The sequence below is a fragment of the Perognathus longimembris genome, chromosome 5, assembly GCF_023159225.1.
Source record: "Perognathus longimembris pacificus isolate PPM17 chromosome 5, ASM2315922v1, whole genome shotgun sequence".
NCBI lineage: Eukaryota > Metazoa > Chordata > Mammalia > Rodentia > Heteromyidae > Perognathus > Perognathus longimembris.
Window position 1 is genome coordinate 68750217 of NC_063165.1, and position 6605 is coordinate 68756821.

The 6605-nt window shown below is 39.0% G+C and overlaps 1 pseudogene; it reads right to left on the reverse strand.

Annotated features, from left to right (window-relative positions):
* Nucleotides 1-5400: 5400 nt before the first annotated feature.
* On the reverse strand, nucleotides 5401-5968 carry LOC125351121 (annotated as a pseudogene).
* Between the last annotated feature and the right edge of the window lie 637 nt (nucleotides 5969-6605).

A 6605-nucleotide genomic window follows, 5' to 3' on the forward strand; every position in this document is an offset into this window, starting at 1 on the left:
ACTGGAACTTGAACTCAAGACCTGGATACTGTTAGCATTTTTTGCTCCAGGAAAGTGGTCTACCCCTTGAACCACAGTTCTACATGCAACTTTTTACTAGTTATTAGAAATAAGAACCTCACAGGCTTTTTAGGCCCAGCTGGCTTAGAACTGTGATCCTCAGATCTCTGTCCTTAGTAGTTAGGATTACAAGAGCGAGTCATTAGCTCAGTCTTTTTTTTTTTCTTCTCTTTGATTCAGGTTCTCATAGGTGACCCAGGCTGTCCTGGTACTTGCAATCCTCCTGCCTTGGACTGGGATTGCAGGTGTGCACCATCATGGTTTTTTAAAGTTCTCCCTGCTTTTCTTTTTTTTTTTTCTTTTTTTTTTTTCTTTTTTTTTTTTTTGCCAGTCCTGGGCCTTGAACTCAGGGCCTAAGCACTGTCCCTGGCTTCTTTTTGCTCAAGGCTAGCACTCTGCCACTTGAGTCACAGCGCCACTTCTGGCCTTTTCTATATATGTGGTGCTGAGGAATCGAACCCAGGGCTTCATGTATACGAGGTGAGCATTCTTGCCACTAGGCCATATCCCCAGCCTGCTTTTCAAAACATACCACCAAAATATGCTGGAATGAACGTGGGACTGTGGAGCAACTCCCACATCTGAGTCCCCTGAACATCTTTACTAAGGGGTGGACACAGAGATGAGGACCCAAATCACTACTCACCACAAATCCCAAGGTAATTCAAGAGGAGGCACTCTTTCTTTCTCTTATCTTTCTTTATAGTATAAACGAATGAGTTTCCCTGTGACATTATCATTGATGCACAGAATGCACTTGGGTTTTTATTAAAAACAGATTTTAGTATCTTTAAGTAGTTACACAAACAAGTTTCATTGCAATTTGTCAGTCTGTGAGAACAATGCATCTTGATCAATGTCACCCCTTTCATCATTTTCATTCATCTCTTGAGATGGCAAAATGTACTTGGATCAGATTCTGACAGGATTTTAGTAGATCTTCATATCAGGCACCCCAGAAAGGACTCAATTCAACTGGTCAGAACCTGTGTCTTACTAGTTGTTCAATATTTTGGATAACACTTCTGCTTATTGAGACTACTAAGATAGAAGAGCATCATTGACTTTAGATGCAGTATCGAATTCAATTGTATTTATCAGCTTCAATTGTATTGGCATCTTGTTAAGGGGAAATTATTCCGGTAATATGGAAAAGATATTAAAATTGCCTCAAAACTGCCACAGATTCACATTATATACATATACATACACACACATATATCTACACACACACACACACACACACACACACACATGCCTTACTTTTGTTTTTGCCATATCTGAAAATTCTGTCTTGTTAATAATGGTAAATCTGAGAAAGGTAGCTCATTTTGTTTGCATTACACTCTGAAGTAACTAGCCTGCATGCTACTGAAAGCAATTTAAAGGTCATGCCCTTTCTATCCAGCTTATCACGTAATTCTGGCGCCTTGTCAACTGCTCTTACTGGAGGAATAAAAAGACAAAAGCCTGAGGTTGATCCATATCTGATAGAGAATTCCATTATTGTAAACCAGTTACTCAAAAACATCTAATCTCTCAGCCTATTGGTGAAATAATGAACTCCCACAGCTCTCTAATAAATATCGTATGTTTCACTGGAACTATAAGGGAGTTTGGAATGTGGCCCCGTGACATCTGGCATAGTACATCAGACTTAGGGTCTTATTTTACTATAGCAAAGCTATAGTGTTGCAATCTAAGGGCTAATGTTTTTGAATTAGCCTTTAAGAACATGCCTATAATATTGGCAAGCACTTTCAATAGCAGGAGACTTTGAAAATGACGTCACCCTTTGTGGGGGTGCTCCTTGCTGTAATCCTAGAGACTCAGGATGCTGAGATTGGAGGATTGCAGTTCAAAGCCAGCCTCGGCAAGAAACCGTGTGTATCTACAATTAGCCACGAATAAAGCTGGAATTGGAGCTGTGGATCAAATGTTGGAGTGCCATCCTTGAGCAGAAAAAGCTAAAGGACAGCATACCATCTCTGAGTTCAAGCCCCAGTGCTAGCACCAAAGGGGGAAAAAAAAAAAGATTGCTTTCTCTGATAACATCTGTAAGATTTTTTTCAACTGGCTCCCTACATAAATTTAGCAATGTATGGTGTTTACCATATTTTCTACTTTGAACACAAAATTCTGTTTTCCTTTCTATTTTTGGAGTCATGTTAGTATTTGTAAATGACTTATTGTTCATGACTGTTGTGGTTAATTGATACAGGCAGTACACAGTGTATTATGTGAATGAGCAGAGGATGATCTGTCTCTTCCAAATCAGCCCTTAAGGATAATGGAAAAGCCTCCGTGCGGGACAGACAGCCCCTCCACACAGCAAACTATCCTTTTTTGTATCACAGATTCTGTGATACAAAGGTTTAAATGTTCTTACACGTTTATTTCAATTAATACCATTTGCAAATGATTCCATTTGTGAGCTGCCCTACTAAAAGAAACAATGTTATGTTTAGTTATTAATCCTTCTTCTGTTTAAAAATCAGCAGCAATGACCCAGACACTGATAGGTCTCACTTGTTATCCTAGCTACTCAGGAGGCTGAGATCTGAGGATCGTGGTTCAAAGCCAGCCCGGGCAGGAAAAAGTGTGAGACTCTTATGTCCAATTAAACACCAAATATAGCCAGAAGGAGCTGTGGTTCAAGCAGTAGAGGCCTAACCTTGATCGCAAAAGCTCAGGGGCAGTGCCCAGGCCCTAAGTTCAAGCCCCAGTATCAACACACAAGATAGATAGATAGATAGATAGATAGATAGATAGATAGATAGATAGATAGATAGATAGATAGATAGATAGATAGATAGAATCAGCAACATTGTACCTTTCTTTTCACAAATTCTAAAGGTAAAGTGTCAGTGTTCTCTGTCTGGCCTATGAGATAACATAGCTAAATGTATTTGAGCAGAACACTGCATGCTTTGGTTATTTTTTTTAGCTGAATATTAGCCCTACTTCACCACACAACAATCTGGGTATACAGACACAATTCAGCAATTTAAATAGACTCCCTAAGTAAGGGAAAAGAAGAGAATGAAAGCAAAGAAGACTTCCGTTTGATATTTCTTCAAGGGAAATGTTACTGTTCTCTAGTAAAAGAAAACTTATAATGTGCTAATAAAGAAAATAGTAAATCTGAATGATGTCAATCAACATGATGAGAGTATGAAATATTGGCAGGAAGGCTCCAGTCCAAAGGTTTGGTCCCTAAACCTCTAACTAGCTCTTGGGTGCTGGGCAAATCGCTTCCTTTTCCAAGGCTCAATTTTCTCATCTACAGAATGATGAATCTGGCTTTGTTCCCTAAGGTCTCATTCAACTCCACCATGTTGAAGCTATGAATCTATAAAAGGGTTGGGCTGGCTAAAGTAAAAGGAGGAGGCAGATGGTAGATGAGACTCAAGAGCTGGGGTCAGGATGAGCTCTGACTACTCAGAATAATGAGTCAAGAAGCAGAGAAGGAAAAACAGCTTTGTTTAAGCAAATACAATACTATTTCAGATGACTAAAAAAGTAACCGAAGGATGTAACTGGTAATATATTTCATATACTTTCTGAAAGAATATAAAATACAATTGACAAGCAGGACAAAGAAACATGAGATGAAGATGGCCACCATCTAAGCATCAATTACTAGTTTAATAGGAAAGAGAAGTCAAGCCTTCACATGTTCATATTGCCACAATTTGGGGTGATGTTGGGGTTTGAACACAGGACCCCAGATGGCTAGCCATGCACCCTACCACTTGAGACATATCCATAGAGTGTCACGTGTTTGCCTGTGCCGGCCTGTGCCATAATTCCCCTATTTATACCTCTCCCGTTAGCTGAGATGAAAGGTGGGCCACCACACCAAGCAGAATTGGTTGAGGTGAAGGGAATCTCACTAACTTTTTGCAAGTGCTGGCCTTTACCTGCAGTCCTCATGGCCTCTACCTTCCAAGTAGCTAGGATTACAGTCATGCGCTGCCACACTCAGCTTCCCACATCAGGGAACCTGCCCTCATGGTGAGTGTAGCTTGAGAAATGTAAACTACCTTTTATCTATCCACTTGTGTATAATTTGAGCCAAGCAGGAAAGCCTAGTTTCTATGTGGAAGACCAGGGAAGGCCTTGCCTGCTGCTCATACGGTTCTCAATTATCCTGGCATGAAGTGATGCAGCCTGAAATTTAGAGATGGTCTAGGAAAAAAAAGAAAACAAAAGAAAAAATAAAACAGCGAAACTCAAGACTAAGGAAAGAACTTACTTCAACAGCATGAATAAAAAAGACAACTACAGGGCTGGGGATATGGCCTAGTGGCAAGAGTGCTTGCCTCGTATACATGAGGCCCTGGGTTCGATTCCCCAGCACCACATATACAGAAAAGGGCCAGAAGTGGCGCTGTGGCTCAAGTGGCAGAGTGCTAGCCTTGAGCAAAAAGAAGCCAGGAACAGTGCTCAGGCCCTGAGTCCAAGCCCCAGGACTGGCCAAAAAAAAAAGACAACTACAGACCAAGAAATTGTGATACTTTCCAAGAAGATGGGTATTTGTGATTCATACACAAGATAGGATTTCTAGAATCCATTTCTTATGTTAGAGGATCCATCTCAGTTATTAAATAAATAATATTTGTTTTTGTTCACTGATGGTATCACGAGAATCAGTGAATTCATATTGCAATGTGCTTTATTTGTTTTAAAAGTTTTATCAAATACTTTGAAATTTAAAATAAAATTAATAATGCATGGCAAAATAATTAAACACAATTCCTTTGTGGAGTCTTTTGCTGTTTATACTACTACAAATAAAATCTGAGTATCTGCTATTTCACCTTCATTTATATCCATAGCACATATTCAAAGCAATGAGGTGAACTGATTTTAATCTTTGAATCATGGTAAACTTCAAGGGATATGAAACTTGGTGTTATGTGTATTTTCGTGATATATATATACACACGCATATATATTCTATTACATATACAGTATATGTATATGTTATACAATATATGGCATATTGATTGTATTCTAAGGTGTGGTGACACATACCTATAATCCCAGCAGTTGAGGGTTGAGATAGGACCATCATGAATTCAAGGCTAGTCTGGGCTATACAGTGATATCCTACCTCAAAAAAAAAAAATTCAAAACAAGAAAAAAATAGACCAAAAAAATATCTAAAGCATCAAGCAAATACTTTCTAAATGTAAATTAGGGTCCTCTTTACTAGTGACAGGATATCTGTAGTTCAAGTTGAGTTAGTATAACATGCTATTTTAGATCTGAAAGAATTATTTCTTTAAAGATTTGAAAATCTACAAGGAAAGATAATAGCATTTATTTGTTTGTTCAGTGCTGGGGCTTGGACTCTTGTTCTTTTAGGGGTCCTTTATGCACGGGTATGTGTTTCTTCAATGTTTTCTGTCCTTCTCAAAAAACCAAGCTTCTTCATGTGTAGAGCAGCCTGTTCCAGAAACACCAGTATCTCCTTTATGATTTTCCTGCTGTTGATCTGCACAGTGCTTCAATCCCCTGTAGTACATTTCTCCGCTGTACATCATCTCCAGCAAATGAACATCTCTAAGTACTCCCACATTCCATAATTTAGCTGTGTAGATGTCTGAGAAAGAAACTGCTTCATTTAGCTGGATGGAACATCGATAATTTAGCATTGGTAGCAGGTAATTGAGTCTATCAACAAGGCAGTTTTTAAGCAAACTACTTTTTCCCAGGAGCCACTCAAGAGTTAGAGAATGACAATAAATATTCAGTAGGATCCTTTGCTTCCAAGAGATATTCCAATGGCTCACCCTCAAGTAACTCAAAGTTTTGCATGTTGTTTTTCACAAAAATTTGTGGTTCTAAAAAAAATACCCATTAGCTCTTTCACTTTCTGTGAAGAAAGTGAATATGCCATGTCCAAAATACCCTGTGAGAGGAGTTCTGCAAGATTTGAACACACACACATGTTTTGGCTTTCTTGGAACAGATTAAAAAGTGATTGAAAGTGATTGTCTCCTTCTAGAGTGCCACTAAGTTGCTGCGTGTGGACGGGAGCCACTCAGCTTTCCACTTGTATCTCCATGCTGGGGACTGTGGCTACCAAGGCCACCGTGTGCAGTGCACCTGAGTCCTTGCCAAGCATTTGAAGAACTGTTGGTGAAACACAGGCAATTTTTAGGGCAGTGAAACTACTTCATATAATTCTATTACATTGGATAAAAACCATTAACCATTAGTAAAAAAAGAATTCTGAGTTGTTGCTGAAATCTTTAGAATCAAATTAAAGCCAAAACCCAACAGCAACCAAGGGTGATAAAGTCATATGTTGCAAACCAGAATTCCTGACAATATTGCCACTGTATTGAAGATTGGTGTAAGGAATCTCAGTGAAAACTGTTGATCAATATGGAGATTGGGGATTGGGGGTTGAGGAAGGAGAAAGCAATAGGAAGTGTTATTCTGATCCAAATAAAATTTGTACACATCTAGGTAGCCCAGTGAAGCCCCTTGATACAGTCAATACACATTAGCCCAAATGAATAACCATAGAG